A 22,679-nucleotide genomic window follows, 5' to 3' on the forward strand; every position below is an offset into this window, starting at 1 on the left:
ATTCTTTTAGAACCCAGGCGCTGCTGTCATTTGGAGGAGCCTCCCCACAATCAGGATACCTGAGCACGTCTCCGTGGGTGTGCTGGAGGTGGGGAAACAGATTCCACGCATCTTTATGGGTCACAGGTGTTCCAAGGTTGGGGAAGTAGTTTAAAACCCTCCACTACCCACAGAGATGCACTCGCAAATACTTGGCTTTAGAGCCCATCCCCCACCATCGCTTACTGCTAGGCCTAGGAAAACACTTAGGGAAGTCAAGCTAAGGGATTCTATTACAACCCAGGTGCTGCTGTCTGTTGGAGGAACCTCCCCACACTCACAACCCCAGAACACTTCTTCCTGTGTGTGCTGGACGTGGGGAAACATAGCACACGCATTTTTCAGGGGTCACAGTAATTCCCAAGTTGGGGGTTCTAGTTTAAACATCTCCACTACCCATGGAGAGGCACACGCTAATACTTAGTTTTAGATCCCAAATCCCGCTTTCAACCACACACTGGCCTAGGCAAACCATCAGGGAAGACACGCAAAGGGATTCTATTCAAACCAAGACGCTGATGTCAGTTGGAGGAACTACCCCACCCTCAGGATACTGGAACCCAACCTTGTGTGGTGGGGAGATTTGAAGCCCCAATCCACGCAGATGAATGGGTGCTCAGGTGTTTCCCTTTATGGAGAATTCATCTAAATACTTCCTCAGTCCATCGGGGACACTCGCTACTATTTGGCCTCAAAGCCCAACCCCCAGGTTTCTCTCAGAGTCAGTCCTAGGGAAACACTGAGGGATTAAAAGCTAAGGGATTCTATTGAACCCAGCCACTTCTGTCACCTGAAATTGCCAGCCCACACTCAGGAGAGCAGAAAACTTCTTCATGTGTGTTCTGGTGGTGGGGATACAGAGTCCACGCTTTTTTCAAGGAGCACAGGTATTCCCATGTTGTGGGCTTTTGGTTAATAACCTCCAAATCCCATGGAGAAGCACTCGCTAATACTTGGATTTAGAGCCCAACCCACCCTTTCCCCAGCACTCCGTATGAGGCAACCAAACAGGGTAGACAAGTTAAGCGATTTTATAAGAACCAAGGCCCTGCTCTCAGTTGGAGGAGGCTGCCCACTCTCAGGATAACTGTGCAAGTGTTCGTGTGTGTGCTGGAGGTGTGGAAACAGACTCCACGGATCTTTATGGGGGCACAGGTGTTCCCAGGTTAGGGATGTAGTTTAAACACCTCCACAAACCATAGAGAGGTCATCGCAAATACTTGGTTTTGGAGCCCAAACCACACTTTCCCCCGCACTCCCGCCTAGGCTTTCCATCAGGGAAGACAAGCAAAGGGATTCAATTAGAACCCAGGCGCTGCTGTCAGTTGGAGGAACTTCCCTGCACTCAGAATTCCAGAACACATTCTTAGGTGTGGGAGAGATGTGCAGCCCCACTGCACCCAGATGAATGCAGGAAAAGGTGTTCCCTTTAGGGAGAAGTCCTCTAAGTACTTCCTCAATGGATCAGGGGGCACTCACTGCTACGTGGCCTCCAAGCCCAACCCCCAGCTTTCCCTCATGGCCTGGCCTAAAAGAACACTCAGGGAACAGAAGCTAAGGGATACTAATAGAATCCAGGTGCTGCTGTCAGTTTGAGGAACTTCCCCACACTCAGAATACAAGAACACATCTTCGTGTGTGTGCTGGATGTAGGGAAACAGTCAAAGCATCTTTCAGGGGGCACATTTATTCCATGGTTGTGGGTTGTAGGTTAAAAACCCACATTCCATGGATAGGCTCTGGCTTATACTTGGTTTAGAGCCCAACCCCCACTTTCCCCCACTCTCCAGCCTAGCCATGCCATCAGGGAAGACAAGCAAAGGGATTCTTTTAGAACCCAGGCGCTGCTGTCATTTGGAGGAGCCTCCCCACAATCAGGATACCTGAGCACGTCTCCGTGTGTGTGCTGGAGTTGGGGAAACAGATTCCACGCATCTTTATGGGGCACAGGTGTTCCAAGGTTGGGGAAGTAGTTTAAAACCCTCCACTACCCACAGAGATGCACTCGCTAATACTTGGCTTTAGAGCCCATCCCCCACCATCGCTTACTGCTAGGCCTAGGAAAACACTTAGGGAAGTCAAGCTAAGGGATTCTATTACAACCCAGGTGCTGCTGTCTGTTGGAGGAACCTCCCCACACTCAGAACCCCAGAACACTTCTTCCTGTGTGTGCTGGACGTGGGGAAACATAGCACACGCATTTTTCAGGGGTCACAGTAATTCCCAAGTTGTGGGTTGTTGTTTAAACATCTCCACTACCCATGGAGAGGCACACGCTAATACTTAGTTTTAGATCCCAAATCCCAATTTCAACCACACACTGGCCTAGGCAAACCATCAGGGAAGACAAGCAAAGGGATTCTATTCAAACCAAGACGCTGATGTCAGTTGGAGGAACTACCCCACCCTCAGGATACTGGAACCCAACCTTGTGTGGTGGGGAGATTTGAAGCCCCACTCCACGCAGATGAATGGGTGCTCAGGTGTTTCCCTTTATGGAGAATTCATCTAAATACTTCCTCAGTCCATCGGGGACACTCGCTACTATTTGGCCTCAAAGCCCAACCCCCAGGTTTCTCTCAGAGTCAGTCCTAGGGAAACACTCAGGGATTACAAGCTAAGGGATTCTATTAGAACCCAGCCGCTTCTGTCACCTGAAATTGCCAGCCCACACTCAGGATAGCAGAAAACTTCTTCATGTGTGTTCTGGTGGTGGGGATACAGAGTCCACGCTTTTTTCAAGGAGCACAGGTATTCCCATGTGTGGGCTTTTGGTTAATAACCTCCAAATCCCATGGAGAAGCACTCGCTAATACTTGGATTTAGAGCCCAACCCACCCTTTCCCCAGCACTCAGTATCAGGCAACCAAACAGGGTAGACAAGTTAAGCGATTTTATAAGAACCAAGGCCCTGCTCTCAGTTGGAGGAGGCTGCCCACTCTCAGGATAACTGTGCAAGTGTTCGTGTGTGTGCTGGAGGTGTGGAAACAGACTCCACGGATCTTTATGGGGGCACAGGTGTTCCCAGGTTAGGGATGTAGTTTAAACATCTCCACAAACCATAGAGAGGTCATCGCAAATACTTGGTTTTGGAGCCCAAACCACACTTTCCCCCGCACTCCCGCCTAGGCTTTCCATCAGGGAAGACAAGCAAAGGGATTCAATTAGAACCCAGGCGCTGCTGTCAGTTGGAGGAACTTCCCTGCACTCAGAATTCCAGAACACATTCTTAGGTGTGGGAGAGATGTGCAGCCCCACTGCACCCAGATGAATGCAGGAAAAGGTGTTCCCTTTAGGGAGAAGTCCTCTAAGTACTTCCTCAATGGATCAGGGGGCACTCACTGCTACGTGGCCTCCAAGCCCAACCCCCAGCTTTCCCTCATGGCCTGGCCTAAAAGAACACTCAGGGAACAGAAGCTAAGTGATACTAATAGAATCCAGGTGCTGCTGTCAGTTTGAGGAACTTCCCCACACTCAGAATACAAGAACACATCTTCATGTGTGTGCTGGATGTAGGGAAACAGTCAAAGCATCTTTCAGGGGGCACATTTATTCCATGGTTGTGGGTTGTAGGTTAAAAACCCACATCCCATGGATAGGCTCTCGCTTATACTTGGTTTAGAGCCCAACCCCCACTTTCCCCCACTCTCCAGCCTAGGCATGCCATCAGGGAAGACAAGCTAAGGGATTCTTTTAGAACCCAGGCGCTGCTGTCATTTGGAGGAGCCTCCCCACAATCAGGATACCTGAGCACGTCTCCGTGGGTGTGCTGGAGGTGGGGAAACAGATTCCACGCATCTTTATGGGGCACAGGTGTTCCAAGGTTGGGGAAGTAGTTTAAAACCCTCCACTACCCACAGAGATGCACTCGCTAATACTTGGCTTTAGAGCCCATCCCCCACCATCGCTTACTGCTAGGCCTAGGAAAACACATAGGGAAGTCAAGCTAAGGGATTCTATTACAACCCAGGTGCTGCTGTCTGTTGGTGGAACCTCCCCACACTCAGAACCCCAGAACACTTCTTCCTGTGTGTGCTGGACGTGGGGAAACATAGCACACGCATTTTTCAGGGGTCACAGTAATTCCCAAGTTGTGGGTTGTAGTTTAAACATCTCCACTACCCATGGAGAGGCACACGCTAATACTTAGTTTTAGATCCCAAATCCCACTTTCAACCACACACTGGCCTAGGCAAACCATCAGGGAAGACAAGCAAAGGGATTCTATTCAAACCAAGACGCTGATGTCAGTTGGAGGAACTACCCCACCCTCAGGATACTGGAACCCAACCTTGTGTGGTGGGGAGATTTGAAGCCCCACTCCACGCAGATGAATGGGTGCTCAGGTGTTTCCCTTTATGGAGAATTCATCTAAATACTTCCTCAGTCCATCGGGGACACTCGCTACTATTTGGCCTCAAAGCCCAACCCCCAGGTTTCTCTCAGAGTCAGTCCTAGGGAAACACTCAGGGATTACAAGCTAAGGGATTCTATTAGAACCCAGCCGCTTCTGTCACCTGAAATTGCCAGCCCACACTCAGGATAGCAGAAAACTTCTTCATGTGTGTTCTGGTGGTGGGGATACAGAGTCCACGCTTTTTTCAAGGAGCACAGGTATTCCCATGTGTGGGCTTTTGGTTAATAACCTCCAAATCCCATGGAGAAGCACTCGCTAATACTTGGATTTAGAGCCCAACCCACCCTTTCCCCAGCACTCAGTATCAGGCAACCAAACAGGGTAGACAAGTTAAGCGATTTTATAAGAACCAAGGCCCTGCTCTCAGTTGGAGGAGGCTGCCCACTCTCAGGATAACTGTGCAAGTGTTCGTGTGTGTGCTGGAGGTGTGGAAACAGACTCCACGGATCTTTATGGGGGCACAGGTGTTCCCAGGTTAGGGATGTAGTTTAAACACCTCCACAAACCATAGAGAGGTCATCGCAAATACTTGGTTTTGGAGCCCAAACCACACTTTCCCCCGCACTCCCGCCTAGGCTTTCCATCAGGGAAGACAAGCAAAGGGATTCAATTAGAACCCAGGCGCTGCTGTCAGTTGGAGGAACTTCCCTGCACTCAGAATTCCAGAACACATTCTTAGGTGTGGGAGAGATGTGCAGCCCCACTGCACCCAGATGAATGCAGGAAAAGGTGTTCCCTTTAGGGAGAAGTCCTCTAAGTACTTCCTCAATGGATCAGGGGGCACTCACTGCTACGTGGCCTCCAAGCCCAACCCCCAGCTTTCCCTCATGGCCTGGCCTAAAAGAACACTCAGGGAACAGAAGCTAAGGGATACTAATAGAATCCAGGTGCTGCTGTCAGTTTGAGGAACTTCCCCACACTCAGAATACAAGAACACATCTTCGTGTGTGTGCTGGATGTAGGGAAACAGTCAAAGCATCTTTCAGGGGGCACATTTATTCCATGGTTGTGGGTTGTAGGTTAAAAACCCACATTCCATGGATAGGCTCTGGCTTATACTTGGTTTAGAGCCCAACCCCCACTTTCCCCCACTCTCCAGCCTAGCCATGCCATCAGGGAAGACAAGCAAAGGGATTCTTTTAGAACCCAGGCGCTGCTGTCATTTGGAGGAGCCTCCCCACAATCAGGATACCTGAGCACGTCTCCGTGTGTGTGCTGGAGTTGGGGAAACAGATTCCACGCATCTTTATGGGGCACAGGTGTTCCAAGGTTGGGGAAGTAGTTTAAAACCCTCCACTACCCACAGAGATGCACTCGCTAATACTTGGCTTTAGAGCCCATCCCCCACCATCGCTTACTGCTAGGCCTAGGAAAACACTTAGGGAAGTCAAGCTAAGGGATTCTATTACAACCCAGGTGCTGCTGTCTGTTGGAGGAACCTCCCCACACTCAGAACCCCAGAACACTTCTTCCTGTGTGTGCTGGACGTGGGGAAACATAGCACACGCATTTTTCAGGGGTCACAGTAATTCCCAAGTTGTGGGTTGTTGTTTAAACATCTCCACTACCCATGGAGTGGCACACGCTAATACTTAGTTTTAGATCCCAAATCCCAATTTCAACCACACACTGGCCTAGGCAAACCATCAGGGAAGACAAGCAAAGGGATTCTATTCAAACCAAGACGCTGATGTCAGTTGGAGGAACTACCCCACCCTCAGGATACTGGAACCCAACCTTGTGTGGTGGGGAGATTTGAAGCCCCACTCCACGCAGATGAATGGGTGCTCAGGTGTTTCCCTTTATGGAGAATTCATCTAAATACTTCCTCAGTCCATCGGGGACACTCGCTACTATTTGGCCTCAAAGCCCAACCCCCAGGTTTCTCTCAGAGTCAGTCCTAGGGAAACACTCAGGGATTACAAGCTAAGGGATTCTATTAGAACCCAGCCGCTTCTGTCACCTGAAATTGCCAGCCCACACTCAGGATAGCAGAAAACTTCTTCATGTGTGTTCTGGTGGTGGGGATACAGAGTCCACGCTTTTTTCAAGGAGCACAGGTATTCCCATGTGTGGGCTTTTGGTTAATAACCTCCAAATCCCATGGAGAAGCACTCGCTAATACTTGGATTTAGAGCCCAACCCACCCTTTCCCCAGCACTCAGTATCAGGCAACCAAACAGGGTAGACAAGTTAAGCGATTTTATAAGAACCAAGGCCCTGCTCTCAGTTGGAGGAGGCTGCCCACTCTCAGGATAACTGTGCAAGTGTTCGTGTGTGTGCTGGAGGTGTGGAAACAGACTCCACGGATCTTTATGGGGGCACAGGTGTTCCCAGGTTAGGGATGTAGTTTAAACACCTCCACAAACCATAGAGAGGTCATCGCAAATACTTGGTTTTGGAGCCCAAACCACACTTTCCCCCGCACTCCCGCCTAGGCTTTCCATCAGGGAAGACAAGCAAAGGGATTCAATTAGAACCCAGGCGCTGCTGTCAGTTGGAGGAACTTCCCTGCACTCAGAATTCCAGAACACATTCTTAGGTGTGGGAGAGATGTGCAGCCCCACTGCACCCAGATGAATGCAGGAAAAGGTGTTCCCTTTAGGGAGAAGTCCTCTAAGTACTTCCTCAATGGATCAGGGGGCACTCACTGCTACGTGGCCTCCAAGCCCAACCCCCAGCTTTCCCTCATGGCCTGGCCTAAAAGAACACTCAGGGAACAGAAGCTAAGTGATACTAATAGAATCCAGGTGCTGCTGTCAGTTTGAGGAACTTCCCCACACTCAGAATACAAGAACACATCTTCGTGTGTGTGCTGGATGTAGGGAAACAGTCAAAGCATCTTTCAGGGGGCACATTTATTCCATGGTTGTGGGTTGTAGGTTAAAAACCCACATCCCATGGATAGGCTCTCGCTTATACTTGGTTTAGAGCCCAACCCCCACTTTCCCCCACTCTCCAGCCTAGGCATGCCATCAGGGAAGACAAGCTAAGGGATTCTTTTAGAACCCAGGCGCTGCTGTCATTTGGAGGAGCCTCCCCACAATCAGGATACCTGAGCACGTCTCCGTGGGTGTGCTGGAGGTGGGGAAACAGATTCCACGCATCTTTATGGGGCACAGGTGTTCCAAGGTTGGGGAAGTAGTTTAAAACCCTCCACTACCCACAGAGATGCACTCGCTAATACTTGGCTTTAGAGCCCATCCCCCACCATCGCTTACTGCTAGGCCTAGGAAAACACATAGGGAAGTCAAGCTAAGGGATTCTATTACAACCCAGGTGCTGCTGTCTGTTGGTGGAACCTCCCCACACTCAGAAACCCAGAACACTTCTTCCTGTGTGTGCTGGACGTGGGGAAACATAGCACACGCATTTTTCAGGGGTCACAGTAATTCCCAAGTTGTGGGTTGTAGTTTAAACATCTCCACTACCCATGGAGAGGCACACGCTAATACTTAGTTTTAGATCCCAAATCCCACTTTCAACCACACACTGGCCTAGGCAAACCATCAGGGAAGACAAGCAAAGGGATTCTATTCAAACCAAGACGCTGATGTCAGTTGGAGGAACTACCCCACCCTCAGGATACTGGAACCCAACCTTGTGTGGTGGGGAGATTTGAAGCCCCACTCCACGCAGATGAATGGGTGCTCAGGTGTTTCCCTTTATGGAGAATTCATCTAAATACTTCCTCAGTCCATCGGGGACACTCGCTACTATTTGGCCTCAAAGCCCAACCCCCAGGTTTCTCTCAGAGTCAGTCCTAGGGAAACACTCAGGGATTACAAGCTAAGGGATTCTATTAGAACCCAGCCGCTTCTGTCACCTGAAATTGCCAGCCCACACTCAGGATAGCAGAAAACTTCTTCATGTGTGTTCTGGTGGTGGGGATACAGAGTCCACGCTTTTTTCAAGGAGCACAGGTATTCCCATGTGTGGGCTTTTGGTTAATAACCTCCAAATCCCATGGAGAAGCACTCGCTAATACTTGGATTTAGAGCCCAACCCACCCTTTCCCCAGCACTCAGTATCAGGCAACCAAACAGGGTAGACAAGTTAAGCGATTTTATAAGAACCAAGGCCCTGCTCTCAGTTGGAGGAGGCTGCCCACTCTCAGGATAACTGTGCAAGTGTTCGTGTGTGTGCTGGAGGTGTGGAAACAGACTCCACGGATCTTTATGGGGGCACAGGTGTTCCCAGGTTAGGGATGTAGTTTAAACATCTCCACAAACCATAGAGAGGTCATCGCAAATACTTGGTTTTGGAGCCCAAACCACACTTTCCCCCGCACTCCCGCCTAGGCTTTCCATCAGGGAAGACAAGCAAAGGGATTCAATTAGAACCCAGGCGCTGCTGTCAGTTGGAGGAACTTCCCTGCACTCAGAATTCCAGAACACATTCTTAGGTGTGGGAGAGATGTGCAGCCCCACTGCACCCAGATGAATGCAGGAAAAGGTGTTCCCTTTAGGGAGAAGTCCTCTAAGTACTTCCTCAATGGATCAGGGGGCACTCACTGCTACGTGGCCTCCAAGCCCAACCCCCAGCTTTCCCTCATGGCCTGGCCTAAAAGAACACTCAGGGAACAGAAGCTAAGTGATACTAATAGAATCCAGGTGCTGCTGTCAGTTTGAGGAACTTCCCCACACTCAGAATACAAGAACACATCTTCATGTGTGTGCAGGATGTAGGGAAACAGTCAAAGCATCTTTCAGGGGGCACATTTATTCCATGGTTGTGGGTTGTAGGTTAAAAACCCACATCCCATGGATAGGCTCTCGCTTATACTTGGTTTAGAGCCCAACCCCCACTTTCCCCCACTCTCCAGCCTAGGCATGCCATCAGGGAAGACAAGCTAAGGGATTCTTTTAGAACCCAGGCGCTGCTGTCATTTGGAGGAGCCTCCCCACAATCAGGATACCTGAGCACGTCTCCGTGTGTGTGCTGGAGGTGGGGAAACAGATTCCACGCATCTTTATGGGGCACAGGTGTTCCAAGGTTGGGGAAGTAGTTTAAAACCCTCCACTACCCACAGAGATGCACTCGCTAATACTTGGCTTTAGAGCCCATCCCCCACCATCGCTTACTGCTAGGCCTAGGAAAACACTTAGGGAAGTCAAGCTAAGGGATTCTATTACAACCCAGGTGCTGCTGTCTGTTGGAGGAACCTCCCCACACTCAGAACCCCAGAACACTTCTTCCTGTGTGTGCTGGACGTGGGGAAACATAGCACACGCATTTTTCAGGGGTCACAGTAATTCCCAAGTTGTGGGTTGTAGTTTAAACATCTCCACTACCCATGGAGAGGCACACGCTAATACTTAGTTTTAGATCCCAAATCCCACTTTCAACCACACACTGGCCTAGGCAAACCATCAGGGAAGACAAGCAAAGGGATTCTATTCAAACCAAGACGCTGATGTCAGTTGGAGGAACTACCCCACCCTCAGGATACTGGAACCCAACCTTGTGTGGTGGGGAGATTTGAAGCCCCACTCCACGCAGATGAATGGGTGCTCAGGTGTTTCCCTTTATGGAGAATTCATCTAAATACTTCCTCAGTCCATCGGGGACACTCGCTACTATTTGGCCTCAAAGCCCAACCCCCAGGTTTCTCTCAGAGTCAGTCCTAGGGAAACACTCAGGGATTACAAGCTAAGGGATTCTATTAGAACCCAGCCGCTTCTGTCACCTGAAATTGCCAGCCCACACTCAGGATAGCAGAAAACTTCTTCATGTGTGTTCTGGTGGTGGGGATACAGAGTCCACGCTTTTTTCAAGGAGCACAGGTATTCCCATGTTGTGGGCTTTTGGTTAATAACCTCCAAATCCCATGGAGAAGCACTCGCTAATACTTGGATTTAGAGCCCAACCCACCCTTTCCCCAGCACTCCGTATCAGGCAACCAAACAGGGTAGACAAGTTAAGCGATTTTATAAGAACCAAGGCCCTGCTCTCAGTTGGAGGAGGCTGCCCACTCTCAGGATAACTGTGCAAGTGTTCGTGTGTGTGCTGGAGGTGTGGAAACAGACTCCACGGATCTTTATGGGGGCACAGGTGTTCCCAGGTTAGGGATGTAGTTTAAACATCTCCACAAACCATAGAGAGGTCATCGCAAATACTTGGTTTTGGAGCCCAAAACACTTTCCCCCGCACTCCCGCCTAGGCTTTCCATCAGGGAAGACAAGCAAAGGGATTCAATTAGAACCCAGGCGCTGCTGTCAGTTGGAGGAACTTCCCTGCACTCAGAATTCCAGAACACATTCTTAGGTGTGGGAGAGATGTGCAGCCCCACTGCACCCAGATGAATGGAGGAAAAGGAGTTCTGTTTAGGGAGAAGTCCTCTAAGTACTTCCTCAATGGATCAGGGGGCACTCACTGCTACGTGACCTCCAAGCCCAACCCCCAGCTTTCCCTCATGTCCTGGTCTAAGAGAACACTCAGGTAAAAGAAGCTAAGGGATACTAATGGAATCCAGGTGCTGCTGTCAGTTTGAGGAACTTCCCCACACTCAGAATACCAGAACACATCTTCGTGTGTGTGCTGGATGTAGGGAAACAGTCAAAGCATCTTTCAGGGGGCACATTTATTCCATGGTTGTGGGTTGTAGGTTAAAAACCCACATCCCATGGATAGGCTCTCGCTTATACTTGGTTTAGAGCCCAACCCCCACTTTCCCCCACTCTCCAGCCTAGGCATGCCATCAGGGAAGACAAGCTAAGGGATTCTTTAAGAACCCAGGCGCTGCTATCATTTGGAGGAGCCTCCCCACAATCAGGATACCTGAGCACGTCTCCGTGTGTGTGCTGGAGGTGGGGAAACAGATTCCACGCATCTTTATGGGGCACAGGTGTTCCAAGGTTGGGGAAGTAGTTTAAAACCCTCCACTACCCACAGAGATGCACTCGCTAATACTTGGCTTTAGAGCCCATCCCCCACCATCGCTTACTGCTAGGCCTAGGAAAACACTTAAGGAAGTCAAGCTAAGGGATTCTATTACAACCCAGGTGCTGCTGTCTGTTGGAGGAACCTCCCCACACTCAGAACCCCTGAACACTTCTTCCTGTGTGTGCTGTACGTGGGGAATCATAGCACACGCATTTTTCAGGGGTCACAGTAATTCCCAAGTTGTGGGATGTAGTTTAAACATCTCCACTACCCATGGAGAGGCACACGCTAATACTTAGTTTTAGATCCCAAATCCCACTTTCAACCACACACTGGCCTAGGCAAACCATCAGGGAAGACAAGCAAAGGGATTCTATTCAAACCAAGACGCTGATGTCAGTTGGAGGAACTACCCCACCCTCAGGATACTGGAACCCAACCTTGTGTGGTGGGGAGATTTGAAGCCCCACTCCACGCAGATGAATGGGTGCTCAGGTGTTTCCCTTTATGGAGAATTCATCTAAATACTTCCTCAGTCCATCGGGGACACTCGCTACTATTTGGCCTCAAAGCCCAACCCCCAGGTTTCTCTCAGAGTCAGTCCAAGGGAAACACTCAGGGAGTACAAGCTAAGGGATTCTATTAGAACCCAGCCGCTTCTGTCACCTGAAATTGCCAGCCCACACTCAGGATAGCAGAAAACTTCTTCATGTGTGTTCTGGTGGTGGGGATACAGAGTCCACGCTTTTTTCAAGGAGCACAGGTATTCCCATGTTGTGGGCTTTTGGTTAATAACCTCGAAATCCCATGGAGAAGCACTCGCTAATACTTGGATTTAGAGCCCAACCCACCCTTTCCCCAGCACTCCGTATCAGGCAACCAAACAGGGTAGACAAGTTAAGCGATTTTACAAGAACCAAGGCCCTGCTCTCAGTTGGAGGAGGCTGCCCACTCTCAGGATAACTGTGCAAGTGTTCGTGTGTGTGCTGGAGGTGTGGAAACAGACTCCACGGATCTTTATGGGGGCACAGGTGTTCCCAGGTTAGGGATGTAGTTTAAACATCTCCACAAACCATAGAGAGGTCATCGCAAATACTTGGTTTTGGAGCCCAAAACACTTTCCCCCGCACTCCCGCCTAGGCTTTCCATCAGGGAAGACAAGCAAAGGGATTCAATTAGAACCCAGGCGCTGCTGTCAGTTGGAGGAACTTCCCTGCACTCAGAATTCCAGAACACATTCTTAGGTGTGGGAGAGATGTGCAGCCCCACTGCACCCAGATGAATGCAGGAAAAGGTGTTCCGTTTAGGGAGAAGTCCTCTAAGTACTTTCTCAATGGATCAGGGGGCACTCACTGCTACGTGGCCTCCAAGCCCAACCCCCAGCTTTCCCTCATGTCCTGGTCTAAGAGAACACTCAGGTAAAAGAAGCTAAGGGATACTAATGGAATCCAGGTGCTGCTGTCAGTTTGAGGAACTTCCCCACACTCAGAATACCAGAACACATCTTCGTGTGTGTGCTGGATGTAGGGAAACAGTCAAAGCATCTTTCAGGGGGCACATTTATTCCATGGTTGTGGGTTGTAGGTTAAAAACCCACATCCCATGGATAGGCTCTCGCTTATACTTGGTTTAGAGCCCAACCCCCACTTTCCCCCACTCTCCAGCCTAGGCATGCCATCAGGGAAGACAAGCTAAGGGATTCTTTAAGAACCCAGGCGCTGCTATCATTTGGAGGAGCCTCCCCACAATCAGGATACCTGAGCACGTCTCCGTGTGTGTGCTGGAGGTGGGGAAACAGATTCCACGCATCTTTATGGGGCACAGGTGTTCCAAGGTTGGGGAAGTAGTTTAAAACCCTCCACTACCCACAGAGATGCACTCGCTAATACTTGGCTTTAGAGCCCATCCCCCACCATCGCTTACTGCTAGGCCTAGGAAAACACTTAGGGAAGTCAAGCTAAGGGATTCTATTACAACCCAGGTGCTGCTGTCTGTTGGAGGAACCTCCCCACACTCAGAACCCCTGAACACTTCTTCCTGTGTGTGCTATACGTGGGGAATCATAGCACATGCATTTTTCAGGGGTCACAGTAATTCCCAAGTTGTGGGTTGTAGTTTAAACATCTCCACTACCCATGGAGAGGCACACGCTAATACTTAGTTTTAGATCCCAAATCCCACTTTCAACCACACACTGGCCTAGGCAAACCATCAGGGAAGACAAGCAAAGGGATTCTATTCAAACCAAGACGCTGATGTCAGTTGGAGGAACTACCCCACCCTCAGGATACTGGAACCGAACCTTGTGTGGTGGGGAGATTTGAAGCCCCACTCCACGCAGATGAATGGGTGCTCAGGTGTTTCCCTTTATGGAGAATTCATCTAAATACTTCCTCAGTCCATCGGGGACACTCGCTACTATTTGGCCTCAAAGCCCAACCCCCAGGTTTCTCTCAGAGTCAGTCCAAGGGAAACACTCAGGGATTACAAGCTAAGGGATTCTATTAGAACCCAGCCGCTTCTGTCACCTGAAATTGCCAGCCCACACTCAGGATAGCAGAAAACTTCTTCATGTGTGTTCTGGTGGTGGGGATACAGAGTCCACGCTTTTTTCAAGGAGCACAGGTATTCCCATGTTGTGGGCTTTTGGTTAATAACCTCCAAATCCCATGGAGAAGCACTCGCTAACACTTGGATTTAGAGCCCAACCCACCCTTTCCCCAGCACTCCGTATCAGGCAACCAAACCGGGTAGACAAGTTAAGCGATTTTATAAGAACCAAGGCCCTGCTCTCAGTTGGAGGAGGCTGCCCACTCTCAGGATAACTGTGCAAGTGTTCGTGTGTGTGCTGGAGGTGTGGAAACAGACTCCACGGATCTTTATGGGGGCACAGGTGTTCCCAGGTTAGGGATGTAGTTTAAACATCTCCACAAACCATAGAGAGGTCATCGCAAATACTTGGTTTTGGAGCCCAAAACACTTTCCCCCGCACTCCCGCCTAGGCTTTCCATCAGGGAAGACAAGCAAAGGGATTCAATTAGAACCCAGGCGCTGCTGTCAGTTGGAGGAACTTCCCTGCACTCAGAATTCCAGAACACATTCTTAGGTGTGGGAGAGATGTGCAGCCCCACTGCACCCAGATGAATGGAGGAAAAGGAGTTCTGTTTAGGGAGAAGTCCTCTAAGTACTTCCTCAATGGATCAGGGGGCACTCACTGCTACGTGCCCTCCAAGCCCAACCCCCAGCTTTCCCTCATGTCCTGGTCTAAGAGAACACTCAGGTAAAAGAAGCTAAGGGATACTAATGGAATCCAGGTGCTGCTGTCAGTTTGAGGAACTTCCCCACACTCAGAATACCAGAACACATCTTCGTGTGTGTGCTGGATGTAGGGAAACAGTCAAAGCATCTTTCAGGGGGCACATTTATTCCATGGTTGTGGGTTGTAGGTTAAAAACCCACATCCCATGGATAGGCTCTCGCTTATACTTGGTTTAGAGCCCAACCCACACTTTCCCCCACTCTCCAGCCTAGGCATGCCATCAGGGAAGACAAGCTAAGGGATTCTTTAAGAACCCAGGCGCTGCTATCATTTGGAGGAGCCTCCCCACAATCAGGATACCTGAGCACGTCTCCGTGTGTGTGCTGGAGGTGGGGAAACAGATTCCACGCATCTTTATGGGGCACAGGTGTTCCAAGGTTGGGGAAGTAGTTTAAAACCCTCCACTACCCACAGAGATGCACTCGCTAATACTTGGCTTTAGAGCCCATCCCCCACCATCGCTTACTGCTAGGCCTAGGAAAACACTTAAGGAAGTCAAGCTAAGGGATTCTATTACAACCCAGGTGCTGCTGTCTGTTGGAGGAACCTCCCCACACTCAGAACCCCTGAACACTTCTTCCTGTGTGTGCTGTACGTGGGGAATCATAGCACACGCATTTTTCAGGGGTCACAGTAATTCCCAAGTTGTGGGTTGTAGTTTAAACATCTCCACTACCCATGGAGAGGCACACGCTAATACTTAGTTTTAGATCCCAAATCCCACTTTCAACCACACACTGGCCTAGGCAAACCATCAGGGAAGACAAGCAAAGGGATTCTATTCAAACCAAGACGCTGATGTCAGTTGGAGGAACTACCCCACCCTCAGGATACTGGAACCCAACCTTGTGTGGTGGGGAGATTTGAAGCCCCACTCCACGCAGATGAATGGGTGCTCAGGTGTTTCCCTTTATGGAGAATTCATCTAAATACTTCCTCAGTCCATCGGGGACACTCGCTACTATTTGTCCTCAAAGCCCAACCCCCAGGTTTCTCTCAGAGTCAGTCCAAGGGAAACACTCAGGGATTACAAGCTAAGGGATTCTATTAGAACCCAGCCGCTTCTGTCACCTGAAATTGCCAGCCCACACTCAGGATAGCAGAAAACTTCTTCATGTGTGTTCTGGTGGTGGGGATACAGAGTCCACGCTTTTTTCAAGGAGCACAGGTATTCCCATGTTGTGGGCTTTTGGTTAATAACCTCCAAATCCCATGGAGAAGCACTCGCTAATACTTGGATTTAGAGCCCAACCCACCCTTTCCCCAGCACTCCGTATCAGGCAACCAAACAGGGTAGACAAGTTAAGCGATTTTATAAGAACCAAGGCCCTGCTCTCAGTTGGAGGAGGCTGCCCACTCTCAGGATAACTGTGCAAGTGTTCGTGTGTGTGCTGGAGGTGTGGAAACAGACTCCCCGGCTCTTTATGGGGGCACAGGTGTTCCCAGGTTAGGGATGTAGTTTAAACACCTCCACAAACCATAGAGAGGTCATCGCAAATACTTGGTTTTGGAGCCCAAACCACACTTTCCCCCGCACTCCCGCCTAGGCTTCCCATCAGGGAAGACAAGCAAAGGGATTCAATTAGAACCCAGGCGCTGCTGTCAGTTGGAGGAACTTCCCTGCACTCAGAATTCCAGAACACATTCTTAGGTGTGGGAGAGATGTGCAGCCCCACTGCACCCAGATGAATGGAGGAAAAGGTGTTCCGTTTAGGGAGAAGTCCTCTAAGTACTTCCTCAATGGATTAGGGGGCACTCACTGCTACGTGGCCTCCAAGACCAACCCCCAGCTTTCCCTCATGGCCTGGCCTAAAAGAACACTCAGGGAACAGAAGCTAAGGGATACTAATAGAATTCAGGTGCTTCTGTCAGTTTGAGGAACTTCCCCACACTCAGAATACAAGAACACATCTTCGTGTGTGTGCTGGATGTAGGGAAAGAGTCAAAGCATCTTTCAGGGGGCACATTTATTCCATGGTTGTGGGTTGTAGGTTAAAAACCCACATCCCATGGATAGGCTCTCGCTTATACTTGGTTTAGAGCCCAACCCCCACATTCCCCCACTCTCCAGCCTAGGCATGCCATCAGGGAAGACAAGCTAAGGGATTCTTTTAGAACCCAGGCGCTGCTGTCATTTGGAGGAGCCTCCCCACAATCAGGATACCTGAGCACGTCTCCGTGTGTGTGCTGGAGGTGGGGAAACAGATTCCACGCATCTTTATGGGGCACAGGTGTTCCAAGGTTGGGGAAGTAGTTTAAAACCCTCCACTACCCACAGAGATGCACTCGCTAATACTTGGCTTTAGAGCCCATCCCCCACCATCGCTTACTGCTAGGCCTAGGAAAACACTTAGGGAAGTCAAGCTAAGGGATTCTATTACAACCCAGGTGCTGCTGTCTGTTGGAGGAACCTCCCCACACTCAGAACCCCAGAACACTTCTTCCTGTGTGTGCTGGACGTGGGGAAACATAGCACACGCATTTTTCAGGGGTCACAGTAATTCCCAAGTTGTGGGTTGTAGTTTAAACATCTCCACTACCCATGGAGAGGCACACGCTAATACTTAGTTTTAGATCCCAAATCCCACTTTCAACCACACACTGGCCTAGGCAAACCATCAGGGAAGACAAGCAAAGGGATTCTATTCAAACCAAGACGCTGATGTCAGTTGGAGGAACTACCCCACCCTCAGGATACTGGAACCCAACCTTGTGTGGTGGGGAGATTTGAAGCCCCACTCCACGCAGATGAATGGGTGCTCAGGAGTTTCCCTTTATGGAGAATTCATCTAAATACTTCCTCAGTCCATCGGGGACACTCGCTACTATTTGGCCTCAAAGCCCAACCCCCAGGTTTCTCTCAGAGTCAGTCCTAGGGAAACACTCAGGGATTACAAGCTAAGGGATTCTATTAGAACCCAGCCGCTTCTGTCACCTGAAATTGCCAGCCCACACTCAGGATAGCAGAAAACTTCTTCATGTGTGTTCTGGTGGTGGGGATACAGAGTCCACGCTTTTTTCAAGGAGCACAGGTATTCCCATGTTGTGGGCTTTTGGTTAATAACCTCCAAATCCCATGGAGAAGCACTCGCTAATACTTGGATTTAGAGCCCAACCCACCCTTTCCCCAGCACTCCGTATCAGGCAACCAAACAGGGTAGACAAGTTAAGCAATTTTATAAGAACCAAGGCCCTGCTCTCAGTTGGAGGAGGCTGCCCACTCTCAGGATAACTGTGCAAGTGTTCGTGTGTGTGCTGGAGGTGTGGAAACAGACTCCACGGATCTTTATGGGGGCACAGGTGTTCCCAGGTTAGGGATGTAGTTTAAACACCTCCACAAACCATAGAGAGGTCATCGCAAATACTTGGTTTTGGAGCCCAAACCACACTTTCCCCCGCACTCCCGCCTAGGCTTTCCATCAGGGAAGACAAGCAAATGAATTCAATTAGAACCCAGGCGCTGCTGTCAGTTGGAGGAACTTCCCTGCACTCAGAATTCCAGAACACATTCTTAGGTGTGGGAGAGATGTGCAGCCCCACTGCACCCAGATGAATGCAGGAAAAGGAGTTCTGTTTAGGGAGAAGTCCTCTAAGTACTTCCTCAATGGATCAGGGGGCACTCACTGCTACGTGCCCTCCAAGCCCAACCCCCAGCTTTCCCTCATGTCCTGGTCTAAGAGAACACTCAGGTAAAAGAAGCTAAGGGATACTAATGGAATCCAGGTGCTGCTGTCAGTTTGAGGAACATCCCCACACTCAGAATAACAGAACACATCTTCGTGTGTGTGCTGGATGTAGGGAGACAGTCAAAGCATCTTTCAGGGGGCACATTTATTCCATGGTTGTGGGTTGTAGGTTAAAAACCCACATCCCATGGATAGGCTCTCGCTTATACTTGGTTTAGAGCCCAACCCCCACTTTCCCCCACTCTCCAGCCTAGGCATGCTATCAGGGAAGACAAGCTAAGGGATTCTTTAAGAACCCAGGCGCTGCTATCATTTGGAGGAGCCTCCCCACAATCAGGATACCTGAGCACGTCTCCGTGTGTGTGCTGGAGGTGGGGAAACAGATTCCACGCATCTTTATGGGGCACAGGTGTTCCAAGGTTGGGGAAGTAGTTTAAAACCCTCCACTACCCACAGAGATGCACTCGCTAATACTTGGCTTTAGAGCCCATCCCCCACCATCGCTTACTGCTAGGCCTAGGAAAACACTTAGGGAAGTCAAGCTAAGGGATTCTATTACAACCCAGGTGCTGCTGTCTGTTGGAGGAACCTCCCCACACTCAGAACCCCAGAACACTTCTTCCTGTGTGTGCTGGACGTGGGGAAACATAGCACACGCATTTTTCAGGGGTCACAGTAATTCCCAAGTTGTGGGTTGTAGTTTAAACATCTCCACTACCCATGGAGAGGCACACGCTAATACTTAGTTTTAGATCCCAAATCCCACTTTCAACCACACACTGGCCTAGGCAAACCATCAGGGAAGACAAGCAAAGGGATTCTATTCAAACCAAGACGCTGATGTCAGTTGGAGGAACTACCCCACCCTCAGGATACTGGAACCCAACCTTGTGTGGTGGGGAGATTTGAAGCCCCACTCCACGCAGATGAATGGGTGCTCAGGTGTTTCCCTTTATGGAGAATTCATCTAAATACTTCCTCAGTCCATCGGGGACACTCGCTACTATTTGGCCTCAAAGCCCAACCCCCAGGTTTCTCTCAGAGTCAGTCCTAGGGAAACACTCAGGGATTACAAGCTAAGGGATTCTATTAGAACCCAGCCGCTTCTGTCACCTGAAATTGCCAGCCCACACTCAGGATAGCAGAAAACTTCTTCATGTGTGTTCTGGTGGTGGGGATACAGAGTCCACGCTTTTTTCAAGGAGCACAGGTATTCCCATGTTGTGGGCTTTTGGTTAATAACCTCCAAATCCCATGGAGAAGCACTCGCTAATACTTGGATTTAGAGCCCAACCCACCCTTTCCCCAGCACTCCGTATCAGGCAACCAAACAGGGTAGACAAGTTAAGCGATTTTATAAGAACCAAGGCCCTGCTCTCAGTTGGAGGAGGCTGCCCACTCTCAGGATAACTGTGCAAGTGTTCGTGTGTGTGCTGGAGGTGTGGAAACAGACTCCACGGATCTTTATGGGGGCACAGGTGTTCCCAGGTTAGGGATGTAGTTTAAACACCTCCACAAACCATAGAGAGGTCATCGCAAATACTTGGTTTTGGAGCCCAAACCACACTTTCCCCCGCACTCCCGCCTAGGCTTTCCATCAGGGAAGACAAGCAAAGGGATTCAATTAGAACCCAGGCGCTGCTGTCAGTTGGAGGAACTTCCCTGCACTCAGAATTCCAGAACACATTCTTAGGTGTGGGAGAGATGTGCAGCCCCACTGCACCCAGATGAATGGAGGAAAAAGTGTTCCATTAGGGAGAAGTCCTCTAAGTACTTCCTCAATGGATTAGGGGGCACTCACTGCTACGTGGCCTCCAAGACCAACCCCCAGCTTTCCCTCATGGCCTGGCCTAAAAGAACACTCAGGGAACAGAAGCTAAGGGATACTAATAGAATTCAGTTGCTTCTGTCAGTTTGAGGAACTTCCCCACACTCAGAATACAAGAACACATCTTCGTGTGTGTGCTGGATGTAGGGAAAGAGTCAAAGCATCTTTCAGGGGGCACATTTATTCCATGGTTGTGGGTTGTAGGTTAAAAACCCACATCCCATGGATAGGCTCTCGCTTATACTTGGTTTAGAGCCCAACCCCCACATTCCCCCACTCTCCAGCCTAGGCATGCCATCAGGGAAGACAAGCTAAGGGATTCTTTTAGAACCCAGGCGCTGCTGTCATTTGGAGGAGCCTCCCCACAATCAGGATACCTGAGCACGTCTCCGTGTGTGTGCTGGAGGTGGGGAAACAGATTCCACGCATCTTTATGGGGCACAGGTGTTCCAAGGTTGGGGAAGTAGTTTAAAACCCTCCACTACCCACAGAGATGCACTCGCTAATACTTGGCTTTAGAGCCCATCCCCCACCATCGCTTACTGCTAGGCCTAGGAAAACACTTAGGGAAGTCAAGCTAAGGGATTCTATTACAACCCAGGTGCTGCTGTCTGTTGGAGGAACCTCCCCACACTCAGAACCCCAGAACACTTCTTCCTGTGTGTGCTGGACGTGGGGAAACATAGCACACGCATTTTTCAGGGGTCACAGTAATTCCCAAGTTGTGGGTTGTAGTTTAAACATCTCCACTACCCATGGAGAGGCACACGCTAATACTTAGTTTTAGATCCCAAATCCCACTTTCAACCACACACTGGCCTAGGCAAACCATCAGGGAAGACACGCAAAGGGATTCTATTCAAACCAAGACGCTGATGTCAGTTGGAGGAACTACCCCACCCTCAGGATACTGGAACCCAACCTTGTGTGGTGGGGAGATTTGAAGCCCCACTCCACGCAGATGAATGGGTGCTCAGGTGTTTCCCTTTATGGAGAATTCATCTAAATACTTCCTCAGTCCATCGGGGACACTCGCTACTATTTGGCCTCAAAGCCCAACCCCCAGGTTTCTCTCAGAGTCAGTCCTAGGGAAACACTCAGGGATTACAAGCTAAGGGATTCTATTAGAACCCAGCCGCTTCTGTCACCTGAAATTGCCAGCCCACACTCAGGATAGCAGAAAACTTCTTCATGTGTGTTCTGGTGGTGGGGATACAGAGTCCACGCTTTTTTCAAGGAGCACAGGTATTCCCATGTTGTGGGCTTTTGGTTAATAACCTCCAAATCCCATGGAGAAGCACTCGCTAATACTTGGATTTAGAGCCCAACCCACCCTTTCCCCAGCACTCCGTATCAGGCAACCAAACAGGGTAGACAAGTTAAGCGATTTTATAAGAACCAAGGCCCTGCTCTCAGTTGGAGGAGGCTGCCCACTCTCAGGATAACTGTGCAAGTGTTCGTGTGTGTGCTGGAGGTGTGGAAACAGACTCCACGGATCTTTATGGGGGCACAGGTGTTCCCAGGTTAGGGATGTAGTTTAAACACCTCCACAAACCATAGAGAGGTCATCGCAAATACTTGGTTTTGGAGCCCAAACCACACTTTCCCCCGCACTCCCGCCTAGGCTTTCCATCAGGGAAGACAAGCAAAGGGATTCAATTAGAACCCAGGCGCTGCTGTCAGTTGGAGGAACTTCCCTGCACTCAGAATTCCAGAACACATTCTTAGGTGTGGGAGAGATGTGCAGCCCCACTGCACCCAGATGAATGCAGGAAAAGGTGTTCCCTTTAGGGAGAAGTCCTCTAAGTACTTCCTCAATGGATCAGGGGGCACTCACTGCTACGTGGCCTCCAAGCCCAACCCCCAGCTTTCCCTCATGGCCTGGCCTAAAAGAACACTCAGGGAACAGAAGCTAAGGGATACTAATAGAATCCAGGTGCTGCTGTCAGTTTGAGGAACTTCCCCACACTCAGAATACAAGAACACATCTTCGTGTGTGTGCTGGATGTAGGGAAACAGTCAAAGCATCTTTCAGGGGGCACATTTATTCCATGGTTGTGGGTTGTATGTTAAAAACCCACATCCCATGGATAGGCTCTCGCTTATACTTGGTTTAGAGCCCAACCCCCACTTTCCCCCTCTCTCCAGCCTAGGCATGCCTTCAGGGAAGACAAGCTAAAGGATTCTTTTAGAACCCAGGCGCTGCTGTCATTTGGAGGAGCCTCCCCACAATCAGGATACCTGAGCACGTCTCCGTGTGTGTGCTGGAGGTGGGGAAACAGATTCCACGCATCTTTATGGGGCACAGGTGTTCCAAGGTTGGGGAAGTAGTTTAAAACCCTCCACTACCCACAGAGATGCACTCGCTAATACTTGGTTTTAGAGCCCATCCCCCACCATCGCTTACTGCTAGGCCTAGGAAAACACTTAGGGAAGTCAAGCGAAGGGATTCTATTACAACCCAGGTGCTGCTGTCTGTTGGAGGAACCTCCCCACACTCAGAAC

This window comes from Vicugna pacos, unplaced genomic scaffold (assembly GCF_048564905.1).
Source record: "Vicugna pacos unplaced genomic scaffold, VicPac4 scaffold_17, whole genome shotgun sequence".
Classification (NCBI taxonomy): domain Eukaryota; kingdom Metazoa; phylum Chordata; class Mammalia; order Artiodactyla; family Camelidae; genus Vicugna; species Vicugna pacos.